At 38.0% G+C, this 27,101-nt stretch overlaps 1 protein-coding gene across 1 annotated transcript in view; it reads left to right on the top strand.

Moving 5' to 3' along the window:
- The first annotated feature begins 7,393 nt into the window (after window positions 1–7,393).
- ANGPT1 (angiopoietin 1) overlaps window positions 7,394–27,101 on the top strand; it is a 210,174-nt gene continuing 190,466 nt past the window's right edge. The window contains exons 1-2 of the mRNA XM_080579477.1: window positions 7,394–7,438; window positions 7,820–7,942. The gene's annotated coding sequence lies outside the window, so the exon portion shown is untranslated. The remainder of the gene's footprint in view (window positions 7,439–7,819; window positions 7,943–27,101) is intronic.

Genomic DNA, 27,101 nt, shown 5'->3' with positions numbered 1-27,101 from the left:
TGCTCCCTAAAATGATTTGAAGCCACATCTCTGCTTCATGGAAGAGAGTCTTTACCCTAAAGCTGGCAGCTAAAATAGTGTCATGGTTTTGGTTTGGGACAGAATTAATTTTCATTGTAGAGTCTCACACAATGCAGTTTTCTGACAAAAAGAAGTGGTGACAACACACTAGTGTTTTAGTTGTTGCAGAGCAGTACTCACACAGAACTAAGGACCTTCCAGTTCCTCACGCTGCCCTGTCAGTGAGGAGGCTGGGGTACACCAGGAGCTGGAGGGGACACAGCCAGGACAACTGGCCCAGATTGACCAAAGGGATGTCCCATGCCATATGGCATCATGCTCAGCAATAAAAGCTAGGGTAAAGAAGAAGAAAGGGGTGGGGGGGGGAGGGGGGAGGTGGGGGGGAATGTTCAGAGTGGTGGCATTTGTCTTCCCAAGAAACCGTTATGCGTGGTGAGCCCTGCTTTCCTGGGAGTGCCTGCACACCTGCCTGCTGATGGGAAGTTCAGAATGAATTCCTGGTTTTGTTTTATTGCACATCCAGCTTTTGCTTTACTGAGTAAACTGCCTTTGTCTCAACCCATAAGTTCTTGCATTTCTACCTTTCCAATTCTCTCTACCATCCCACCTGGGAAGGGTAAGTGAGCAGCTGTGTGGTGTTGAGATGCCTGCAGGGTTAAAGCACAACAGATGGGGAGGGGCTGCTCCTGTTCTGCTGGGACCTAACACCAACACAGGCACACTGGGCCCATCTGGATTAGCAGCTAATAGAAGTACAAAGCAGATAATAGCCAGATAGGAATTACAAGAATCTTTTACCAAATAACCTCCTAAACTTCAACTTTTTATTGTTCAGGAAATTTGTGAGCAGAAAAGGAACATTAAGCTATTTCTCTTTCAAGGCATAATTAAGCCCTCACCGGGGTAGGGGCAGAAAAGCCACATATATCTTTAGGGTTTCATAGTTTGAAGAAGGGCTTTTTTAATCCATATTTCCTCTTTCTCGGCAAAGTCAGAGTGCAGAGTGTATGAGGCACCACATGTCTGTGTGACTGTTGGTATGGAAGGAGTAAGTCCTTGTTCCTTGGGAATAAATTAATTTGTTTGTCCATCTGTTGAATAATGGTTTGTTTGATTGCAGTTTGTCAGATCTGTGGTTTTGCTGCAATTTTTTGTTTGCAAAATCTGTTTGGGGCTGTCTGTTACGAGTAGGAAAATGGGCTTGCAGCTGAGGGGTGAAAAAGCCTTTCTGTTTTTGATCACTGACAACAGTGTTAACAGTTTGTTAGCTGTCAAACTTCTGTGGCAGGGTAGGATTGACCTAGGCAGCAGTTTCAGAGGCCCAAGAGGCAGAAAACTAGCAGCAGGTGAAGGATAACTTCCAGTGAAAGAGTGTTGCCCTAGACATTTTCTACATGAGGGAACATGCAAAGGAAACAAAACTGAAAAGACAGCAAATCAAGAATTTGAATGGAGCCTAAAACCTTGCAGATAGTATGAAAATAAATAAATAAATAACTTTTTTATTTCAGTGTTGAAAACATTGTCATGATATGTGTGAGGTGACATGAGAGCTGGGAATTTGACTCAGAGAGGTTATTGAGGATGAAAACATGTGGATTGCATGTACAGCAGTATATTTCAGAACAGATTTAGGCAGGCATTGGTGCTGGACCTACACAGATGTGATCCATTTGAAGGAACAGAAATGCACATTTCAGTTAGCAAGACCACAAAACTGCTATTCTGTACTGACAAGAGATCAGGATTAAGTGCCTGGGGATTGCAGCATGCAGTGTATCCACTTGCCTATTCATTGGATGTGGGATGCCAACCTGAGTTCAGCTTCTGTTTGCAAAATCAGCCACCATTTTTGGAGATGATCTCACTAAAAGGTCTTGCTGAACCAGGCTGCACCTCTCCTTGTAAGACGTACACGCTGTTGTAGTCATCTGCTTGGGCAACTGAAATAGCAGCAACAGAAAGAGTAGAAAGGTTTCCTGCCTCATCACGATTATGTAGATAAATATATATGCATTTACTATGCTTGCTGGACTGGCAGCTAGAACCTCAATCATAAATATGACAGGTATCACTCACTGTATACTATTCCTGTTATCTTCCATTAGAAAGGGAGTGGTTGGGCAGCAGAAAGGCTACCTGTTTGCTGTGACATTGCAGTTGTGGTCTGGAAAGAGAGATCACTTCTTCAAGTGTAGCCCTTTATTTTTGCAGTCAAATTAGGAAAATTGGGAAAATGAAATGGTCCATGAGAAGAGCAGGGAACAAATTTCAGTGATGGAAAGGAAGAGTTTCTGAAGGAGAAGTGGTGTACTGCATTAAGGGGAAATCACGCTTGATCAACTTGATAAATTTCTATGATGAAATGACTGGCGTAGTAGATGAGAGGAGAGCAATAGGTGTTGTCTGCTTTTTTTCTGTAGGGTCTTTGACATTGTCACCTGTAAGACACTCATAGCCAAAATACTGATGCATGGATGGGATGAGAAGACATTCAGGTGGATTGAAAACTGACTGAACAGCCAGGTCCAGAGGGTGGTGATCAGTGGAACAAAATCTAGCTGGAGGCCAGTAACTAGTGGTGTATCCCAGGGGTCAGTACTAGGCTTAGTCTTGTTCTTAGAAGGTGATGTGGATGATGTGGCAGAGTGTACCCTCAACAAATTTGCAGGTGACACAAAACTGAGGCAGTGGCTGATATGCTAGAAGGTCGTGCTGACAGTCAGAAGAACCTCAACAGGCTGGAGAGTTGGGTGGAAACTCTAATGAGGTTGAGAGGAACCTCATGAAGTTCAAGAATGAGAATTGCAAAGTCCTACACCTGTGGAGGAACAACCCCAGGCACCCGTACATGCTAGGGGAAAACCAACTGGAAAGCAGCTTTGCAGAAAAGGATTTGGGGGTCTTGGTGGACATCAGGTGGACCGTTAGTCAGCAGCGCACCCTTGATAATGGTTTCCTGGGTTGCACTGGGAGAACATTGCCAGCAAGCTGAGGTGGGTGATCCTTTCCCTTAACTTAGCCCTGGTGAGGCTACACCTGGAGTACTGTGTCCACTTCTGGGCTTCTCGTTGCGAGTGAAACATGTACATAGTGGAGAGAGTCCAACAAAGGGCCATCAGGATGATCAAGGGGCTAGAACAACTCTCATATGAGGATAGGCTCAGAGAATTGGGACCGTTCTAAAGAGAAAGCTCTGGAAGGATATTATCAAAGTATATAAATATGTGAAAGGAGGGTGCAATGAAGACGGAGGCAGCCTGCCCAGTGACAGGACAAGAGGCAATGGTCATGAACACAGCAGGCTCCACCAGGAAGCACTTCTTTACTGCAGCGGTGACAGAGCACTGGTGCAAGTTGCCCAGAGAGGTGGTGAAGTCTCCCCCCTTGGTGATACTCAAAAGCCATCTGGACATGGTCCTGGTCAACCTGCCCTAAGTGTCCCTTCTTGATCAGAGTGATAGTGCAAGATGACTTTAAGAGTTTGCTTCCAACCTCAACAATGTTGCAATTCTGTGGATTTGTGGGGCCCACTGAATCACTGAAAATCATATGTTCAGTGCATATGTAAAGAAAAGAACCCATGAGAATGCACTGTAGAGGTTTTTATTTCTATTCCATCTCACGGTGAATTCTGTTTTTCAGAAAAGGTAATTGTTGCTCATTGTAGCCAATTTTCATTCATTTTAGTGCATGCTTCAATTAAACCTTGCTTTTGTTTCTAAAAGCCCTGTTCACATTTTTGGCATGGAACCATTAAGGAATTAAAAAAAAAAAAAAAAAGATATTTCAAGTATTTAACTACTTTTGACTTGCCATCACAGTGAATATCATTCAGCAGCAATAAACACATATATTTAGGGTTGGAAGTGCTTAAGATTTGTCATTGTGCTGTTCCTCTTTTAGTTCCTTTGAGAAGAGTGAGAGCTGGTGCTAGAAGGATGTTCTGTAAATGTGGAAGAACCCATGATGGAGAGAGGACTCCAAGATGGAGGAGATTTCTCATGAAGATTTATGTTGAACTTGTCCTGTAGGTGGCATTTCAACTGATGTGTCAACCAATGGAAAACGGTCATCAAGAAATTCAAAACCCTTTTCTTAATTTTCACTTCAAAATTGGGGTAATAATCCACTATTATCAAGCCACTTTTCTGTTTTCATGCTCAGTAATTCTTCAATTATTTTTCACTGATTCTGAGATTATTGCTCATCATAATATTAAATGTCTTGGCCATCTGAAGGGTGAAGATGAAAGAACATGGTGTCAGATTGGTCTGTACAGTGTTCACAGATAAGAGTGTGAGAAGAGTAGGAACTTCTAAGCCATAAATCACATGTATTTGACAATCTATTGACAATCGTAAAAAAACTCACTCCTGAGCTCATGCCTGGGTCCTAGTCATTCAGACTTAGATCCTCCAGGTGCACATCCCATTGGATGGATAATAATCATCCATTACGTGTAAACAGCAGTTCTTTCTTGAGTGGACTTTTATGATGAATAAGCTAGGTGCTCTGTGTTTTGGCTCTGGGGAAAAATCACTTCAGAAATCCATCTCTACAGACAGCATGAAAGATACAGCATCAGGTTTGCTTTCTTACATGCTCCTTCAGTCTTGTCCTTACGAGATTTGTTTTTCAAATACCCACATGCTTTTATGCAGCAGTTCAGTTTCATGCCACAGAAACAGTACCTCACCTGTGGGTTGCAGCAGTGAGATACAATTATATAACTCCATTTTTTTTTTCACAGATTTTTTATCTGTTACTTTTCCTTCCAGTCCCTTTTGTCCTAGAGGTTCTTGTAGTATAATTCCTACAGTCTTTTAAATCCCAAAATACGTTAGCTTCCCTATTCTAATACCAAAGGTTCTGGGATTTTAAGTACAGAAATAGAGCTTAAAGTCTGTGAAGGGGAAAAAAAAAAGCACAAAGACTTTAAAACAAAGAATTTTGGAAAACAGATGTTGCAGAGAATGCAAAATAAAAACTGTACAAGTTTTAGAGTATATTTTGTTCCCAGAATTGCAGAACCAGACTGGATCCCAGTACACACTGCTTGCAACCGGCTTTTGTTCTGCCCTGGGAGCTAATGGAAATGAAATAGGCTTTTTGCTGAGGAAGGTGTATGAGACATGGACTGGGGAAACTGTGCTCATGAAGTAGATGTCTTAAATATTGAGAAGATATGTGGGCGTTTGAATAAGAAATAGGTGCCAGCAAAGATCTTCCTACACATGGTGCTAGGTCTCATAACCTACCTACATTATCTTCTGGCTTTTCTCCTGTTCAGAGTTCATGCCCAAGTAATTGCGTGCAGCTGTAGTTGTCATTTGGCTCTGGCCCAGGACAACAGAACATTATAGTGACTCTGGGCCAGACCATGTTTGCTTGTTTGAGTCTTCTTCCCGTACTTTTAATTTCATATATTACCCACCCACTTGGCTAAAGACCAGTCTCATGTGCCCAGCTGGCTAGCTTTGACTACTGATGCCAAAACTGCTTCAACAGAAAATAAAAATGGACATTGTAGATCCCCAGCTAAATAAGCAACTTTGCTCTAGGCTGCCATGGACTCCCAGCTTATACATCCTGTCTACATCAGCTCTGCTAACAGTAGATTCTGTCTGTGGGATCCTGTGCCTGGCTGATTCCCGAGTGAGAATGAAGGAGGGAAAAGCCTGTAACTGTTGGATATAACAGGTTCTCTGCTGACTCCTCCACTAATAGGTCTAGTGCATAGAGAACAAGGACTTCAAAAAATCCATGATAAATCATGGGCACTACCAGACACAGATGACTCTACAGCTGTTTTCAGCATCCACTCTTCATGATGGCCATGAGTCACCCATGTAACTACAGGGGTATAGAAATATTTTTCCAGCAGCATTCCTCCCTATACAGCACAAAATGTTCCAAAATGCAGAATGTATGGGAAGAAGAAATTCACCTCCATGGAGAAGCCTATAATCCCAAGAAACATCTGGGTATATTTTCTACCTATCTCAAGCTAAAGTGCAGCTGTATAATCTTTGACACATTAGCTGAAATTAGAATAATAAGTAATGATAACTGAGGAGGAGGGACATATGTCTCTTTTCACTTCGCCAAGTACACTTTTTGAGCAGGAGAATTCATTATTCTTCTTGTTTACGTGTATGTCTATCTATACTTTATCTATAATATGGTCTACTGTGCAATTTCAGCAATATATGCCAGTGAGATTTGTGTGTGTGTGTGTGTGTGTGTGTGTGTGTGTGCGTGTGTGTAAGTAAACAAGAATAGGGTTGTTACTCACAACTTCCTGGAATGCAACAAGTGTAGGAAGACATCAAAGCCTTCAGATGTGGGAGACATGGGGTTCTAGATCAAGAAAGCTTATTTTGCGAGAGGAAAGATTTAGGTAGCATATGGCCAGTCCACAGTCTGTGACAGAATAGTAGGGACAGAATTGCCAGTAACACTAGACTATTTTATTGGCAAAATGCCTAGATGGTTTGGATGGTTAAAATTTCCCCTCCTCTACAGGAGAAACAGGATTGCCTCATCTGGGGTTCCTGTGCAGTAGTCCCTGGTCGATGCTACTTTCCAAGCCTGTGGGAAAGGTTCAGCTGGCTCAGGCCAAAACTGGAAAGTTCTAACAGTTAAACAGCAGGGCAGGGCTCAAGGCCATGCCATGGTCCTGCACAGACAAAATAAGCTTAATGAACAGCCACAATGCAGCATACAGAGCCTCTGCACATGCTGGCAATAGGAGACCTGTACAAGAGTCTCCCCCTAGAGCCTTAGCAGCTGTTTTAGATCTACCTACCTTCATTCTGGCTTGAGATAAACACCATGAGATCTGGGATAATGCAAATGAGGCACACATGGCCTTGATCTGGCTGAAATCCTGTCCCTGTCTCAGTGATGATAACCATGGTGTTGTAGCTAATATTGAATTATGTGGCAATGGCCAATGTAGAGACACAATGCATGGCAGATCCACAGCTAGGTCCGTGACTACAGATGGAAACCAAAGATAAAGGGAAATACAGGGCCTTGTGCCTGCATATAAAGGATGTAAAGCTGCTTCCAAGGACAATGATTCTGTGGTTAAGCAGGCAGAAATGGAGCAAGAAGGGGCTGTGAGAAGGCTTGCAGCCTATCTGTAGGAGGTTCACTAGCTGTGGGAGATCTGGCATGGTCAGACAGTCCTGACTTAGCATAAAGTTAGCTGGCACAATGTTAGCTCATCAACATTTTTTTGAGTACTATAAACTTACTTCACTGGCTCAAGTGTAAGTTTATCAGCACTCTGCATCGTGTAGTGGGAGTGTTCTTATTCCAGCGGAGTCTGGATTTAATCTACAGCCAAACCATAGACATAGCCAGAGAGAGCTGTAACTGAACAAGAAAATGAATAAGTGCACTAGAGGTAAAAATTCAGAAATAAAAGGGGTCATTACAGCATGGGGAGGGGGCAAACTGGCAAATGTAAACTCTGAACAGAAAAATGAAAGTATCCAAAATACCAACTGATTACAGAGGCATGATATACAGCATATACAATTCCTACGGATTTCAAGTGCAGAGCATGCTGTGACAAATGTTTTGCAAATGGCTCAATGGAAGTTGAAATATACAGCCTTCACAGTATGAAAGACAAGCAAAAAACACAGTGAATGAGCTTGTGACATGCTCCCTGTGATCTTTAATGTTCTTATATCACACCAGTAATTTCAGGCAGGCCAGATAAACTTCAGTGTTGCTAATTTTACTGGAAGACTCTCCTTCACTGTCTCTTCCTTACTACCAGGCCCATGCAACTAAACAGTGGACCTACTTTGATGACCTCTGAATCATCTCGAAGATATTCTGGAGAACAAAAGTGCATGAAGCAATGCCCAGCTCATCGGTTTATAGATCCGCTCTCTTTTAGGTAAGTAATGTTTTATTGTTATTAGGATATTTTAGGCCACACTTAAGTCAAAACAGGTAAAGACAAGTAGAAAAAGAAATTCCCAATATTCATACCATCTCAGATAGACAATGAAGTTACTAGTGTTTATAAAAGATGTGGACAAAGAAATTAAAAGAAAACTAAATTATTCTATTCACACTATGTCATGAAAATCTTTCTCTGCCTTATTAAGCTGAATCCCTGTTCTAAGAAGGTGCAACTTCCAGGCCTTGGATATCTGTTACTCATCACTCAGAGAGATCATTTCAAGAGCTCCCAGAAGAGAATTTACTTGTATGAGAGCTTCTCTACAGGAACTTCCATCAGCTCCCAGATTCAGGCATACCTTGCGGGGTTTATCTTCAGCAAGATTCAGATCTCAGCCTGCATTGTCATTTTTTCTGGGTGGAGTATATTAACGCTTGCAACCAAACTTCCATTTGAATTCCTGGAAGGACTCAAATTTTTCATCCTGTTCCTGTCTTACTTATGAGATAGTTCGTCTGTGTTTGTCTGTTAAACAGAGGATTATTGCATATTATTTGGCTACTAGACTGCAGGTCATCTGGAAAATATATCAGTTCATACTTCCTTTGGGATAGAGCACCTCCACTTTCCTGTTAAAGATGCATTGACATCACCTTCCAATGTGAAATGTCTTACTGTGGGTCTCCTATATCAATTTCTGTGTTTTAGAGGGAATAAATATCATAAAAATCTAATTTATGTAAATTTACGTTGGCAATTACTGTCTTGACTGGGACTAGAAATCATGGTGATTGCCACTGGCACTTAAGGAAGATGAATGCAAACAAAGAGGTAGTGATAAAGTATATAATAGTATACTTTTTCAATAAAGAAAGAACAAATAGAAAATTATAACCACCACAGTCCTTTTATACTGACTACTCTTCATCTCTTAGACAATTCCTCTCTGAGTTGCTTTGCTGTCACAAGTTGAGATCATCAGAAAAAAATGAACTTACCAAATTTATTTGGAAAATATTCTTGACTGCAAATGATTTGTTATCTGTAGTCTCAAACTTGATCATGTTGCAGATGATGCAGTTCTATGCTGAAGGTTACCACCTTGTAAGCATTGAAACAGTTCTGTTTTTATTTAGCAGATGTTTTAAGACAACTACAGGAAGGGAGTCTAGTATTCATCTATCTTTTGAGAGACCATGTGTTTAGAAATGGCACTTGCTAGAACAGTGACGCGTGAATTAGTAGAATTAGTTAAGAATACGTCTGTGTATGGCATAATATTGCATATTACAATTACAATACAGAAAACAGAACATAAAATTTGCACATGGTAGAAAGTTGATGAGAATGGAGCAACATGTTTTATAGGAAGAGCAATGTAACCTCAAGGGCTGGAGTAATGGAAATGGGTAAAGATCTGTAATACAATGTGCAGGGATCAATAGCAATTGAGCAAATGTTGAAAACTGAAAGTTGCAGTGAGGCGGCAATTTCTGGATTTAGCCTGAAAATTCAGGCTGTAGATTAGTTAAGATTTGGTCATACAGTAGTCTATGTATTACTGATATCACTGATGCATCCATCCAGTTGATAGATGGTAACTAATTTAAGTTTTTAGATTATTTAATTCAACATGTTTTTTATTGTAGTAGTTGTTGCTTTTGTTGTTGTTGTTTGCTTGTTTGTTTGTTTTTGTAGGATATAATGTTATCTAAATGATAGTGTTTGGGATACTCTTATGGAGACACATTAGATATTAGTATTATAGTTGTCATGATTTAAGGACATAAACAAGTAAGACAAACTTGGAGAGAGATATAATGTCTACTGCCAGACTAACTGACAGATTTGGCAAAAGCAACTAAGTCTTCAGATAGACTGCTTTTCCTCAGACATAGGAAAAACTTATGTTCCTGAAAACCTGTGAATTCCTTCTGCTACAGAAGTTTATTTAAAATCAAATATTTGAATGACTGATAAATGAGATAATTCCTACAGTGTGTGTAGGATACTAGATAGATTACTGAGTATGTGGAAAAAAAGAAGACACAATCAAATTAATAATAATAATTTTTAAAAAATGTTGAAATGTATTTTTTCTGTACTTTCTTTAAGGGGGCTTATATGTGCTAAGTATAAACCTGCAAACAATCATTTTGCATGGTTTAGTTTCATATTGTTATATGTGAAAATATCCATGCTAAGCTTCATTGTTGTATAATGCAACTTCTAAAGAATGTTTTTAATAATTATTTGAAGACAAAAGTGTTTTAGATTAGGAAAGAGAATCAAGAGTTATTAATGTCTTTAGAGAAATTTGATTCAGATTTCACTACATGAAAATAAAACAGTAATGAGGAGAACTAGGCACTTGAAAAATAATATTTACTTTTTCCTGTCGTAGTAACAGCTATAAAAATCATCAGCTGTTGCAGGACTCTGTGAGCTAATAGATGAAACTTTTCACAATTATTTTCAATTGTGATGTCAGTCCTCTAGAGTACACTGATGTTTTCCTGATGAATTTGCCTCACAAACAATACCAAATGTAATTGAGTTATTGGCATGTTTATTGATGTAAGAGTCAAATGACTTTGTCAACATAAATTGGCTGGCCCAAACATATCTAACCTGTCTGCCTTCCTAAGTGTAAAACCAGACCCAATTTATCTTGTGTCTAACCTTTATGGTGTCAGATAAAAGTGACAAGCACCATGACCCTTAAAATAATATGTGGATGGCAGCTATATGGTTTCAGTGTTTTAGACCATTTTAAATTCCCAGCTACAGAAGCCAATGAGATGGAGGCCAGGGTGCTTCAGCAGGACAGCAGCAGGAGTGACATGCTTGCCGAGCTGCATTGGCTTTGGCTTATAGATGATCACTGTTAACACTTGCAAGAATGACAGTATCTGCTTGTTGCCACCAAACAATTTAAAATCCAGCATGTATTTACTGGGAAGATTGAGGGATAGGATGTGTGAAGCACCCCTAAACACTACTCGACCAAAACAGAAGCTAAACTGCACTCCTAATTCCTCCTCTAGTCAACATCACAGCTCTCCCAAAGTAACAAACACATCTAGAAACCTTATTATGGTATGATAGCTGTTTATTGTTTGGGTCTTGAAACACATGTAAATGTTCAGTGAAACTGTGTGGAACAGTCTTGGACTCAGTGATGCCTCCACATAAAGTCAATGGCATCTTAATCAACTTTGGTGTAAGAAAACATGGAAAACAAATCCAGCAGTGTCTAGGGTTGAATGAATGCCTCCACACTTTCCTGTAACTTAACAAGTGCCTACATCTCAGATTGGTTATTCTTTTTGTCTACATTTCACACAGAAGATCTTGGAAAATGCTCCTTATAAAGAAACTCAGGGATAGGCTTTGAAATATCACTGTATCATACTGTTACCAAGCTAGGTAGGTGACTTGAAAATCCACCTATAACTTTATTTTTAAACAGTCATCTTTACTGAGTTGTGAGAAATGCCTATCTTTTTGCCTATCTTTTAATGACCACCTGATTATTGTTTGATGTCAAACCATGACAATACTCCTGAGATTAAAAAAAAAAAAAAGTTGTTACCTAAAATGTGTGCTTTACCACAGAATAAGAATTAATAAGAATTTTTTATTTTGTATCATGACTTGCCAATCTATTAATTTAAGGCACACATTGATTTCACTTGAGTTAATCACTGTAAACTGAGACCAGATAGTGGAAGGACAGGCCCTTTAGTTTCAGAATTCAGGCAGTATATCTCTGTTAGGGTAATGATAGATATATGTACACATATATGTACTTTTTTATATAAATAATTACAATGTGTACATGAAATCATGGTTCATTGTATTAAATTTCTCTCTATATTTGAATTTGTCTGAAATCAATAACTATATTCTCAAGCATCATAAAAACTCCGTGTATCCTTTCAGCAGAAAGTGTTATATGTTTAAATATATATCTGTCTATCTAATCTATCTATCTATCTCCTGGAATACTGTTAAGCTAGTATGTTTTCCCAATGTTGTTCAAAATAACGGAATGTTAATTCTTTCTAAATACTTCATAATACCCACTTTCTACCAGGAAATTTGCTCTTTGTTTTGCAATTTGCTACTAAAAGAAATGAAAACACAAAGCCAAACATTATGCAAAGATTTCTAAACAGTTTAATTTCTAAGCTTTAAATCACCAGAAAGCCATTTGATCCATCTATATTTCAAACAATTATAATCAAAGAGATTTATATTTATATCTGGCACTATGAAAGAGTTTTAACTAGCCTCTTTTGGATGCTATTGCCTAGACCCTATCACATCTGACAGTGCATTGGTAAAGCAGAGAAATGGAGAATGCTATTAGCAAAGCATGCTCCAGAGACAGACAGTAATAAATGGTACTTAGTATCAGAGTTAAGAAAATACTTGTGTTATTCTTGACAGATTTCCTGGGATTGTGTGGAAAAGAAAGCTCTACATCTCTTGAAGAAAGAAAGCATTAAATAACATTTTCTGTTAAGATAGGTCTATCCTGTATATATATATTTCCCATACTGTATATCAGAACAGAGTTTGAAGCAGGATTGAGATTTTTTTGTACTATTATAATACAAATAATGGAAGATAATAATTTTGTATTCAAATATGCCTGGATGTTTATCTGTTTATTGGAGGTCTAAATTCATAAAATCACACTTCTAGTATTACATAAAATAGCTGCAGTTGGGAAAATCAGGAATAGGACATCCCCAAATTGCATAGTGCAGCTTTGTGTTTCCTGACCTATATTTGGGCAGGCGAGGGGAGGTTGTGGTCAGGCTATGGTCTCAGTGCACCTGTTCTGACAGGCTCTGAGAGTGTGCCTTACAGCTGTAACAGGTGATCCCTCATTTCTCCCTCTCTAATTCCAGAAGATTAAATAGGAAAAAATGTTACAATGAGTTTGAATTCCTATCTAGGGTTCCTTACAGGGAACAGCCACATGGTGGTCTGGGGGGTGCAAAGACTCACCCTTGAAGAGATGACAGAAGCTAGAGAGTTAGCCATGTGTACTTGAAGCACATGGCACAATTGGTTCACTCTGAAATCTAGGTGGAAACAGCTAAGTAAAATCTTTCATGAAAAGAACTCAATGGTCTGGGAAAGTTATGTTTTTGTTCATTCTTCTGAAGAAGACAACTAGTTAGAAAAAAACTTCTCTCAATTTTTCTAGGAAAGATAGCTATAAGTAAATGTCCAAAAGTAAGTTAGATTTTATTCTTTGGCATCGGCCCAAAGCTCCAGAAAAGCAACCTTGGAAGGCTGGCATTCTTTGTGATAGAATACAGGGACCAGGGAAGAAAAGTAGGATTTCTGGAATACTCTGAAATCAGATTGCCGCGACTTTTCTGTTTCTTTAAGTTCTTTTGAAGGACTGCAGGAAGAAGCATGAGAATGACTTTGCTGGTAAATTCCTTTCCTGCATGGAAGAGGAACCTAGAAGGGCTGAAGAAAGAAATCTCAAAGAGTCTCTGACATGAGACGACTAGAACAAGCTGTAAGGTTGGAAACTTCAAGTTGCTGTGTGACAGTGATCAGTTTAAATTCCAACACTGATTGAAGTAAAAAATTATTAGCTTCCTTGTCTTTTAGTATATACTGAACTGTAACTGATACTGCAATAAACAGTCAAAGAAAAAACATCTCTTCAGCTCATACCAAAGTTTCTTACAAATGAAGCATCCAAAGGTGTACAAAAGCAGAGTGGAGAAAACTCTGCTACATTTCAGGAAAAAAAAAAAAAAAAAAAAAAAGGATTTGCTCTAACAAACATTTTATTCTGAAGCACTTGATGGTTTTCGGCTGCCATAGGCAGAGGAAGCTAGCTGTAACACTGCATTATAAAAAAATCTAAAGATGTTGCACTCCACATAAGTTTTAACATTTATATATATATATATATGTATATAAAGGAAATTTTAAGGGTAAGATGAATGGGCTGTCAGTTGAAAGAAAGGGAAAACTAAATTTAAAGTTGGACACAGTTGTGCAAGACAGCGTTATGCCAAAAATTGTAATATTAGCACTGAAAGGAGAGCCACGAGAAGCAGAGGGTAAGGTGGTAAACTTCATCCTTATGGTAGTGAACTTATCCGCACTGAGGGAGTTTGTGAACTAAATAAGTAGGGGAACAACCTACTGGAAAGGATTCAATCTGTAATTGGACCAGAGGAAAAAGTATCCATTTTAGGACTAAAAAGAAGTCATGCTATGGTATTGCTGACTTGGTTCTCTCCCTGTTCCATCCTGATCTCTTAAGACCTCTTCAAAGGTGGGGGAAAGTTACAGCATGGGGTGGACAATGGTGCTTTCTTCTCAAATGCTCTTTACCTGTGGTTGAGGCTGAATGAAGAAGTAGACAGAACTTCTGTGCCTGTGAAGGGGGTAGAGAATACGGGAACAACGTTTTACCAGAATGTCTTCTGTTCTGTAAATGTGAGATCTGATTCAAGATGGTTTATTCCTCAGTATAAGCTACCTCCTTAGAGCAGTGAGAACATAAAACCATGCATATAAAGAGGGGTAATGGGCACTTTGATAAGTATCACCATGTAGAGTTTTTTGTTTATCTTTGTTGACATACAATCTACACCAAATAAATGTGTTAACAGCAGATACTACCCATAGTTACCTTTCCTAGCTTACAAGCTTCTGAAGCCCTTAACTAGTGAAAGCCTTCTCATCAGAGTAAATCCACTCTGGATTTTAATTTGCTTGTGGCAATAAGAATGTGATATGACTTCTCTCTGTGCATGTTGGTACAGTACTTCTGGTCCTTAAAACCTCCTACTCTGGAATTGTGTCGTTCCCTCCTGGAACAGCTGCACAGGCAAATTGCTGTACTCAATGCCGCAAACTTCCCAAGTCCTTCTTCCTAGACTAGAGCAGCAGCTTCCTTGAGAAAGGTAGAAATTGAAACTATGCTTTTTTATGCATAAATAAATATATAAATAGATAGATAAAAAGGGGGGAAGAAAAAAAAATGGAAACAGTTTATTTTACTTCAAACTTATCATGACCTATCTGTGTTTCAAAATCAAAAGCCTTTAAGCAAAGTATAGTGGCTTGCTGAGGTGAAGAGAGAAATTGTGTTTAGATATTACCTCTGGCTGAAGTTGCTGTTGTGCTTTATGTCTAACATTAGCTGTACTGTGACAATCAATTTCATTTCTGAAGAAAATAAATTGCATCTATTCTAAATATTGTTACTTCTTTACTAGACAGTTTATTGTATTCTTATAAAAATGAGCAATTATAAGCGAGAAAAAAGCCTCCTGATTATTTTCTTTCTTGAAGCCCTGGCAGAAAAGGCAAGGATAGTCATCGCTGCTATAATTGTAGAATGGCCAGAAGATCATAATAGTATGTCACAAGAAAACGTTTTAGTGAGATACTAGGCAGAGGTCTGGTGTGTTTCTAAACTATATGTCAGGTCTTCAATGGATTTGTCTCTAGGTTTACTATAGTGAAAATCTCCATGGTAAGGGGTTATCACAAATATACTGTGGCTATGTAACTTAGAAGAGAAATACTCATGTTTAGCCCATGTAGACCTCAAAGAGTTTTTAATCACTGGATGCTTAACAAATTTGCAGGAGATATCATAACTAAGAGTTATAGCCTCTCTGTAGTTCCCAAAGTATTTGTAGAAAAACAGCAACTCTGTCAAAGTGTTTGTCACTCAAAGCTCTTACAGAACTCTCTTTGAGGAAGCATTTTTCACTATTGCCTTTCACACCTTAAAAAATGTCACACATCAATTTATGTATTTATTTTGTTGTAAAATAATTGCTTTTGTTAATCTAGAATGTATTTAGCGCTAATTGTATTATTTAAAATATACATTCTATACATATGCATGATAACAACCTTCTTAGAAAAATTGTTATACTCTGTCCCATTCAGTAGAAGAACCTATTGATAATCAAGTGGGAAAAGCTCAGTTTTTAATTTACTTAATGTAAATGATGCTATAAGTATGTGAAATGATATACTAAAATGTCATTGCCACTGGCTCTGTTAGTAATGGAAAGTCAGAAATACCTTCTTTGACTATATATACACTATATCTTTATTTCAACAAATACAAAAAATAAATAAATTGCTATTTATATGGAGCAAATATTTCTGTCCTCTGGGTATTAAGTATTAGTTCTGTGATTCCCACACCAAGAATGACCTTCATTTACCTAAAGCCCCAGTAAAGGAAGAAAACAAGAAAAAAATAGACTGTTGCCTTCTAATGGAACTAAACTGAGAAAAACAGTGCATGCTAGTGATTCTTAAATGAAGGAAACACACACCTAGAACTTGGTGCTAGCTAGCTTATTTAGGATATGCTATCTATATCTTACTAGAGGACCTAGGGTGGGAGTTGCAAAGGGTCTGTAGGACCATTCTAGATTCAATCTTCACTAGAGGCTCCTTTTTAAATGAATGTGAAATCTTTCTCCTGCTTCTAGATTGAAGTTGCCAATAAGGAGTTGCACATCACAGAAAGCACAAGCAATGTCTTCTAGGAGATGCCAAGCCAAAACAGTAGTATCTATGTCTAATCAAAAAAACCAAAGTAATCAAAAACCAAAACACCTACATTTACATATGAATAATCAAAGATCCTTCCCAAGCGACAAAATCATTCATTATATAAAATGTACCTCATTTTAACATAAAATTGAGATTTAAATTATAATTACCACTGAACTTTTTTATTTTTTGGTCAAGTGGGTTCTCAGGACTACTCTGTAAATTTACGTTTATATCAAAGAAGTTTATTTTTGTCTCTGGCATCTGAAAAAATGCTTCATGTAAATGTTACAACTGTTAGAAAAGTATTTGAAAATTTTACAGTGTAAAACAAAATATTTAACACCTTTTTCTTTTTAAAAGTAAAATTATATGGACATTAAATACTCTTTTTTCCTATAAATTCTATTCATATAGCATATGAATATTTTTATATTCAACTATTGGTGTATGCTAACATGTTAAAAAAAGGTTGCCAGTGTTAGCCTGGCTATCATAAGTATATAAATACAAAGATTTAATGTGAAATGCAAGTAGCACATTTATGTCTTGGTTCTTTGCAAGGCTTACAGCTAATGAGATAGAGACATTTTTAAAGACTCTATAATTTCTCTTATTGGGACAGCTGCGTTCTGCACACACAGCATCCCAGGTGAATCCATTTTTGTATTAGCACATATAATAGAGTTATCTGACATAATACAAATGTGGTAATGCTGAGGATTCAAATCACCATTTAAAATTATATAGAATTGAAAAAGCATTTTATTAATAATTACTTGTCTTGTTTTCATTTTTATTTCTTAGTTTCGTAGGGTTTGGGTTTTTTTTAAGCTTTCATTATTTCTTAAACTTTTAAAATAGATTTTTTTCATGCAGAAACACACTGCAGAATCTTTAATTATAATTATCTCCTTTTCCTGCTTTTCAGATTTTCTGCACAGAGTGACTTGGTCACTAATGTAGAGTAAATGCACCGAACTAAGTGTCAGGAGAGCACTTATCAACAGTGTAGTAAACTCGGTAGTACTCTTTGTACTCTTTCTGCATTTATTGCAGTTGCTGTACAATTTTTAAAGTTTCAAACCTCATTAAACTGTCTGTTCTCATTATGGTAAACCAATGTTTTCTTAGCATAGTTTGAGGTATTTCAAAGCATTGTGTTTTTAATGTATGTACCCTTTACTTGTTGATACAACTCTGATCCCCAAACTTGCATATTAAACTAAGTAGTATTAAAAAGAGATGAGCAGGGATTTAAGCCTCCTGAGAAGTGCCTCTCCTTTCTGCTAGCAAATTGTCGTCTTGCTTTTCTAAATTACTGCTAGAACCTTGAAATCACTTATGTCTGGCTTTATAGCTAAAATGCAGTCCTTTTACTCCTCTTTCTTACTAGGAAAGGAAAAAACTCTGGGTTTTGCTAAAGTACTGAGATGGTGAGTGGTGAGAAAGTAGTAAATGTTTTCAGAAGTAAAATGGATGGGAAAGCATTTACAATTGCTCATTAGTAATATTGCATATAACTAAAATAGAGAATATATGGAACATAGGATAAATGGCAGAAGTAGTAAGCTTTTTTTTTTTTTTTTTCAGAAGCCAAAAGACTTATACTGTCTAGTACTGAGCGACAGGCTGGATTGTTTAATTTTTGATTGAAAAATGATGAATAAAAGTATCTTTGGTAATTATATTTCTTCACTGTAAGAAATGATAAGTAGACTTCGCATGGGTCATAGGTCCTGATCCACTAAACTAATTGCAGTTTAGCTATTTTGGTACTTGGAATGCTTTGCATAATAAACATTGCCATAGATTGATGCATAATCATAACCTTCAGCCAAGCACTTCCTTTCTAGTTTGTCTTGAGTCTGACTTTTTTGTCTGTACAAATTTACAATGGCACTAGCACTGTTGCTTACTCAGGCATTTCAGTAAGTTTCTAAGCTGCCAGATAACTTAGAAAATATAATGATAAATATATTAAATCATAAGTATTTTAAAGTAGATGATCCTATTTCTGCTTATGCTCTCAATGACTATTTTTATTGTTTTTTTCATGTGATATAAAAGTAATTGCAATTAAAGGATTTTTGCATATTTATGGAATCTGTAAGGCTGAAGAAGTCACAGCTGAATCCTGTACAAATATTCACAAAGGCTGTATTTCTAAAATCTACAGAAGGCTAATAGTTCTCTTGTATTTCAGCCACTTTAAGGCAGTCTGAAGGAATTGGTTCATTCAACAAATTAGGGCATTCTTGATTTCAAACATCCCACACCCACTATCTCTTTCCTCGTGGCCTTTGTAGGCACAGAGCAAAGCAGAGCTAAAGCCTGAAATCTTCCTTTCTCTAAGGAGACAAATTCATGCATTTGTTACACATAGAAGTAATATTGGCTCTGAGTTTTGAGTACACTAAAATACTAATGCCCTTTACATATAGGTTAATATTATATATAGGTCAGTGCTATGTGTAAAGGGGAGAATGACATTTCTCCAAGGACAGATAATATTATTTATAACAGAGTTCTTAAAGTTTTCAGTGATAATATCAATTGTTTACAGCTGCCTGAAACAAGAAGTTGAGTTGGTCTGATAAGAGCTTGAGGCTTGGGTCCAAGCCAGATCCTCTTACCAAGGCTGCATTAGCGAGTGTTGCAAGCCTCTGTAGCCAGAGAGTTGCTGAAAAATTAGTGTAAGTATTTGGAGGTAAAAGCTTGGTTCCATAAGAAAAACATCATTAACATTAATTATTCCAAGATTTCACTCCTACTGTGAAGTATGTATAACATTTGTACAGGGCGTTGTTAAAATAACTGCTTGCACTAATGCCAGAAATATGACATTGCTTAGACTTCATGGAAAGCTTAATTTTATTTTCATTTATGAACATTATGGTGAAATCAAATTCTGTTATAATGATCATGTTTTTTCAGACATTTTTCTGCTATGAACTTTTTTTCTGCTATGTTCTGTGGACAGAACAGTAACTGAAATACTTTTGATAATGAAACAAGCAGTAGTATAAAAATAACTAATCTCAAAGTGGGAAACCTTCCTGTTATAGAATTTCATAATTAAAAGCTCAAGCAATGGTATTTCTAAGATGGCAATTACATATAGCAGGGCAGAAATGCTGATGAGCTGGCAGCCAACATGTTGGTTACAGTGGTAACCTGAATATAAATCTGTATCCCTTTTTAAACTTTGTTTAGGCAAGGAGAGAAAATTAGAGAAATGATGCAGGGGAGGAAAAAAAAAAAAGGAATAAAAATACAAAAGGAAAAAGATTTAAAAAAAGACTTAGTTTTACTAGTGAGCTACCCACGATACCTGCTGATATTCAGAACTTTATGCTGACATCCCTGCTTCATGGAACTCAGGATTGCACTTTATGGAGAGAGGGATAGTCACTGGACAGCATCTCTGTTGCCATCTGACCTCTATGCCAGCAGCCGGTATGGATGTTTACAGAGGAAATGTTTACCCCAACTATGAGCAGATGGATTACACATAACATTAAAATCTTCATTTTAATTGCCTACTTTTGTTTTAAATGGGGCTTTCTTTTCACTCGATGCAGTTTTTCCACTTTTTTTTTTTCCTGTAGCTATTTCTTTTTTCTTTTTTTTTTCTTTCTTTTTTTTTTTTTTTTTTTGCTGTAGCCAGCTGTGTGCCCAGTCCTTGCGAAGGGAGGAGCAGGTAGTTTCTTCCCTTTAATTCTAGCTCTCCGGAGGCGCGGTGCCGCGGCGAGGCCAGCAGAGGGAGGTCACGGCTCGCCGGGCGCAGCGACACCGCCGGCCCAGAAGCTGCAGTACAGCAGGGAACGAAAAACAGCCTCCGGCAGCGTGTCGGCAGCTAATCGGCGGTAGAAGCCGCCCACCCGACTGGAAAGAGAAATTCCAAGCAGAATATGAAGCTTTGCTTGTTGTACTTCTAATATCTCTAAAGATATTTCTCAGAGAAAAGCAAGAAAAAAAAAAAGAAAAAAAAAAAAACTTTGGGGGGGCCAAAATACATCCAGAAAAAAAAAATAATATATATATATATATTTTCCTACATTTCAAAGAAACCTATTTCAGATAAAACAACAAGATAATGGTGATCCTAATGACACCGGTGTCGTGATCAGGCTTACTTCTGACAATCTGATCTTTGCTGCATTGCTGTGACTGGGACTTCTTAAATTTTGAAATGTGTTCAAAAGGCCTGTACTGATAAGTGCAGGAGAACTCAATCTCTCCCAACTATTTATTTATTTATTTATTTATTTATTTTTGCTGTACCCCCTCCTACATGTGTGAATATTCTCAAGTGGAGATAATTTTGACCTACTTTTTCTAGATGAAAGCATAAGTGTGCATCCACTGCATCACTGAAATCTTACACAAATGTGAAAGGTAGTGAATGAGTAACTTGCTTAATTTTGTATTTTTTTTTGTTTGTTTGTTTTCTTTTTTAAATTAACAGCAGGATCTGTATAGTGGGTAAAGACATAGTCTTAGATGATTCTTGTCCCTTTCTTTTGTTACTACCACAGCAAAATCACTCTTGTTAAATCAGACCAGTCCCTAAATGTGGAGCAGTAGCATGCAAGTGATGAAGTGATAAACAATGGACTGCAGTGTTTTCTTAGTGTATTTCTCTTTTTATGTACATTCAGGTAATGATTTTCCCACCATAATCAATTTAGCTCAAATCTTCTTTTTTATTGTCTAGGCAAGTACTAAAGTAGACCTGTATGCTACAGAGAGCATACAAATTCTTTTTTTTCTAGACCCATCTACCTATAGGCTTCATATTCTTACTTCAGCTCCCATCTTCCCTTTCTCATCATTCAAGTCCACAATGATTCTGCTTTCCATATGAAAGTTATTAATAGTTTTTGATAACTTTTTGACAAAGAAGGGTGGGAGTGATTCAATTTTGATTGGAGTTGCTTTATGTGATTAATCTGCACAAAGGTGTACTGATAGCACACATGCAGCGTATATCCTATTACCCTCTTCTCCACTTACAAATCTCCCACCAGTGGGAGATTTAGCAATTGATCTCTTCCAGCTTCCCACTAGCTTCCTGACCTCCGCTTTCACCTCTCTGACACTACACTCACGCACACAAACACGGTTCTTTGCAGCTTACCTGGGGATTTCTTTTTCAGGGACTATTTTTAAAGTGATACAAGTCATTTGAGCTGCAGAATATCTATACAAAACCAGATTGGCTGGTCATAACTGCTGATTTACAAGCCTTTCACAAAACTCTAGCCTGGTTTTATTTTCTTTTTCTTATTTGTTTATTTCTCCTTTCTAATGGAGTGCTCATCACAATGCCATCAGAGTACTGTCTAGACTGAGGAATCAAAATAATCCTATCTCCTGTTTTTGGCAAGTATAAGAAGCATTTCTAGAGGGCTTTAGATAAAAGGGCAGATTTAAAAACAAAACAGCAAAAGCACATGCATGCATTTACCTTGCTTAAATATTTGGCAAAGAAATGTGTCTTCCATCTGGCATGATAAGTTTGTGAAGGTTATTTACACCCAAAGTCTGTGACAGAACTAAAGCAAGCGAACAAACAAGATCTTCCTCTGAAAAGATGACCTTTATTCCATTGAGCTCTCTTGTGCTGGAGGACATTTATCTGCCATGAGATTTAGAAGATCAGTTAGATATTTGGGCAAAGTTCTTGAAACACACTGGTCAAATGGACCAAGACCTTGAGCTTGGTGTGAAGTTCTGGCAGTGTGCAAAGGAAAATTTTGTTGATTGCTTGCAACAGCCTGTGTTGCTAAGGCATACTGCAGCATTTTGTATAGACTGAGTTTCAAACTTCCTGCTCAAGTACCCTGTATCACTATGGCTTGGCTGAGAAATGACTAAGAGCAGATGACTAGATGTCTGGATGCCATATGTCATCTTTCTGTAAATTATGGGGATTACAGTCTGAATTGAGTCTTTTACATGTCAATAAAGGAGAACGTACTGTGCAGCTGAACTCTTCCCATCAGTACTGACCTGTCTTCCTACTGAGTTCAGCTGATCTTTTTTTTTTTTTTGTCTAATCTCTGATGGAACAATGATGCCAGCTGATGTCTTTTCTTGATATTGCCAGCTGAATGGATCAATCATGTAGTAATTGAAAACAGATTATAAAAAACATTAGAGGAAGAATTACTTCTTTGTAAGAGTCCATAAAGGAATAAACCTAGCAGTAGAGATGTAATTTTCTGTCTTTTCTAACAGGATGCATTCTTCTCTAAAACAACTTACATTATGTTAGTTGCATTTTCTGAAGTTAGAGGCTTCTGCCACTTGTCAAGCAAGACATCAGAATTGCATGGTCATCAGTTTGTAGTGCAAAAGAGAAATCCAGGAGGATAAGAAGAAATGTTTAAATTCTTTTCAGTGATTGATGGTACTGCCGGTGACTTTTCTCATCGGTATAGCCTTACCAACCAGCCTCATTTGACAGGTCACCTCCTTTTGCTAGGTTAGTTGTTTTCCCTTTGTCTGGACTCTCTAAAGATGTACTGGGGATAAAACCTATGATACTGGATGTTAAGGAATGATGTAGCCAAGGTTGATCTTGAACATGTCAATCAATCAATGGTGTACTTAGAGGAAGGTAGGGAGAGGAGATGCTCTCTGTGAATGATTCACTGTCAATTTTGGTAATACCATGATAGTCACTGTTTGTCATTTTTTCATGAATCAACAAGAATCATGTTGGACTAACATTGTTAGGATGTTGAGAACTTGAATGAGTGAGACAGTGAGGGATACTGGTGGACAGATGACTATTCAGTCATAGAATCATAGAATCCATGGTTTTCATTAAGGCATAATAGTGCATAAGCAGAATGGATTGCCTGGCTTCCTGCAGGCGTGTCACACCTTAAAAAGAACAATGAAACGACTTTTCTCTGTTCTTCTAATGCTGTTACTCATCCTTGTTAGTATTCTGCTCTCTCCTAATACACAAACAAATTCCCCAAACAAATCCTCCCTTTGAGCATACAAAAAGTCTCTAGAGCAGGGGCTTCTCAATTTGAAGATTTGTTTTCCATCAGTATGTCTCAAATTCAGCTTCCTGTCTTCACAATTATGACCCCAGGTGAGAACAAACAGTTCCACCTGTGTTCTGAGGTTCTGAACTTTTGAACAGTAATGAATTTGGTGGGACCCAATTCTGGTGGAGTGAAAGGTGAGTGATATGGTAAAAGGATGCATTGAGAAAGGCTGTGGAAAAGAAATTTGAACATTAAAGGTGAAGAGGAAGCAAAGAGAATGGGAAAATCATAAGAAATAATTTAATAGAAAACTGTAACTACATTGATGTTCTATTTCCTTCACATTTTATTAACATGGTGACTGCCTTGTTTTGGAGCTTTCCATCTCACTTCTGCTCTGTGTTACTCATGTTCCCATTCAAATGTTCAGGAGTCTTCCTTTGCCTTTGGGAAAAAAAAAAAAAAAAAGACACTGTGAAAACAGCATGATAACATGGTGTTTTTCATAGATAAATTGTTGATAGTGCCTGCTACAGAAATTTTAATTCACTGTCTTGCTTTGATCTAGTACTGCTGAAATCCTGAAATGGTGTTACTATTTTTTCCTCTCATGCACAGCACAGTGTGGAACGAGCAGCACCTCTTACCTCACACATTGACAGGCCCCGATAAAACATAAACAGTATGTGTAATTTGGTTCAAAAAGCACAGGAACAACAAAATGATGGCAACATATTAATGATGTTACAAATTCCCCAGCATTGCTCAGTCCCTGCAGACCTTTCTGCCTGCTTCTACTGTGCTCTACAAAGCCTGCCACCCTCTGATGCCTGCAGGAGAGAGTGCATTCAAAGCACAGTCTTGATTTGCATTTGTGTGTTTTAGGAACTGTGAGTTTATGCCTGCTTATTGCCTATTGCCTGTTTAAAGTGATGGTTCCATATTTATCAAAATGAGCAATAGAGAACTTATAGAAGTAGACTGACTAGGGGTGGAGAAAGCAGGCACTGCTCTCTGCACTTCTTCCCTGAAGGGTCATCTATGTTTGGTCTTGTCATATTACTGTTGTTTGTTTTTTGGGGGGTTCCCAATCCTGATACTAAATAAATAAATAAATATTATATATATATTCCAGTCACGTAGTATGGACTCACTTACATAAGTAGTGTCATGTGGGTGAAGGGAACCTGAGTTCATGGTACTTTGAACGTGGATGTGTGTGCAGCTAGGGGACATGAACAAGCCAAGTACAGGATATTCCTTTAATGCACTGCTGAATTGAAGGAGCAAGATTATATCATGCAACAAAACTCCACAGAGCCTGGCCTGCTTGGATCTGGATTTCATCTTCAAAGCTGTACTTAGGATTTTGATAGTTAAGGTTGTGCTCATTTTGCCACTTGTTTTAAAATAACATTTTTCTATTAAAAATATTATTGGCCAGATGGTACTTTTTATAAATTACAATAACAGTGTTTATAAGTGACTGCAAATCACTGACTGAATACATGACACTGTACAAACATATGAATTTTATATTGAACCTTATACAAGAGATGTAAAGTACTTTACTAACAGTGATACTTGGATACAGACCTGTCTAGTCTCTTGCTTTCTGTTTAAAACTGTGTTTTTTCTGTCTCCTGCTCCCCTGTTCTGATGCTTACAGCTTGAGTAAAGTTGGTGCCACAAGCTTATCTCTTGCTCTGGGTCCTACTAGACAAACATGGCTGATAACTGCTCAGTGGGTGTCTGTTGAGCACAGTCCCCTGGCAGGACAGGGACTCATTCTTTTAGCATCTGCATTTCCACAGGTCATGTCCCTCCTAGACTTCATCATTACTCTGAGATTACCCTTGCCTGATGCAAAGGATGAGGTTTAATTATTGAACAGGGAAGATGCAGAGAGAGTTGCAGTTAGAAAATACTTGCATCTCTGCTTTCTGATTTAGAAGATTGCACTGAGGATACCAAAAACAGAGTGGTGATCAACTCTCAGCTGTGTGTGGCCAGCTCACTTAGTGAGAACAGTGTTGAGAATTACGAAGTTTTAGGTGTTAAAGCAGACAGGCAAGAAACAGAGGACAGGTTAAGTTTTTTTATAGAAAGTGCAGATTACATAATTTTTGTATGCAAATTTGTCATCCATTATATGACTTTTTGTCCAAGAGCACTGAGAACTTACAAAGATATCTGGAGTCCTGCAAAGCAGGATGTTAAACACTTAACAAATGTAAGCCCAACCTTTCTTATGCTTGGTCTTTAATTTTCAAAATGCCAGACCCATTTCTTTTAACATTTTTCCTATGAATTATACAGTGTATCAATGGCAGAGGAAGAGATAAAACTTAAAACTACCGGTTGTGATCTCTTGCCAGGTCATGAGTCCCCCACTTGCCCTAGGAGCCAAGGTTAATATTTATCTATGCCCCATGGCAGTAGTTTCGAAGGTGTTGATCCCAGGGATTAATTGCTGCTTTAAACTGGCAGTTAACAGTTTAAACAACATTTTTATTGGCATACAGTAGTTAAATGTCTACTAGTGTGCTGATGGGTTTATGATGATTAAAGTGAATTAGGAGTTCGTCTTTGAGTTACACACTACTAGGAGCACTGGGTCATTTGTGTACCGTGGGTTAACATATGTGAGATGTGCAGTAACCACAGTACACAGAAAAGAAAAAGTTTATTTTTAAACATTGTACTTTGGACCATTTTCTGTTCTATTCACATTGGGAAAATAAGCTCTCAGGCTACCAGTTCTTCAATGACCCAGTGCTTGAGCACACGTGCTCCTCAGGACACAGTCCAGGCCCTGTTGCTCATATTTCAGTAGTCATGCTCCATGGAATACAGCACCATGCTTGCAAGAAGTGTTCCTGGGGTGCCACAGGTCTTACACTGTACTGTGTGCACAAGAGTGGCTGAAGAATCAGATGCAAAACTCATTATATTTGTAAACATTGTTTGAATTCAGTCAGTGCAGTATTTGCAATACCACTGACATTAGAAGAAAACAAAGATGTTTGTAACCCCATTAATTATCTCATTTTTTACTGCTTGATGATTAGACATTTTGAAATCTTCAGTGTGACTAGAAGCCTGAGATCTATATTCTGGCCACCTGTTATAGGTGCCTATCTCATACAGTGTGCCTATGCCCGCTCTCTGCAGGGAACCATAATCTACCAGTGACCGCAGCTCCACTCAAGTGACATTTCTAAACCTCTTTTGGCATCTTTCTCAGGGTGCCAGAACAGGTTGTACAAATAGGCCAGAGGGAATTTCTGAGTGGAATGTAAATCCCAGTGCTGCAGCCAGTGAGCATGTTGCCGTCCCCAGGATGCAGTCTCCTAACTCTATTTTCAACTCTGTTGGAAAATACTATCTGTGACTACTATTAATGGCTTGTTTCTAGAAGGCTAATTAATCAGGACAAACTGGTGATAAACATTTCTCCCTATATAAATTATGAGAACTTACTGTCTAAGTATAGGGTGAGTGCATCCAGTACTTGAGCTGAGAAGGGTGACACGTGGGTGGAGCGAGGCTATTCTGTG

Source organism: Anser brachyrhynchus, assembly GCF_964034855.1.
Source record: "Anser brachyrhynchus genome assembly, chromosome: 2".
In the NCBI taxonomy this organism is placed as follows: Eukaryota; Metazoa; Chordata; class Aves; order Anseriformes; family Anatidae; genus Anser; species Anser brachyrhynchus.
This window is presented reverse-complemented; position numbering and strand designations above follow the sequence as displayed.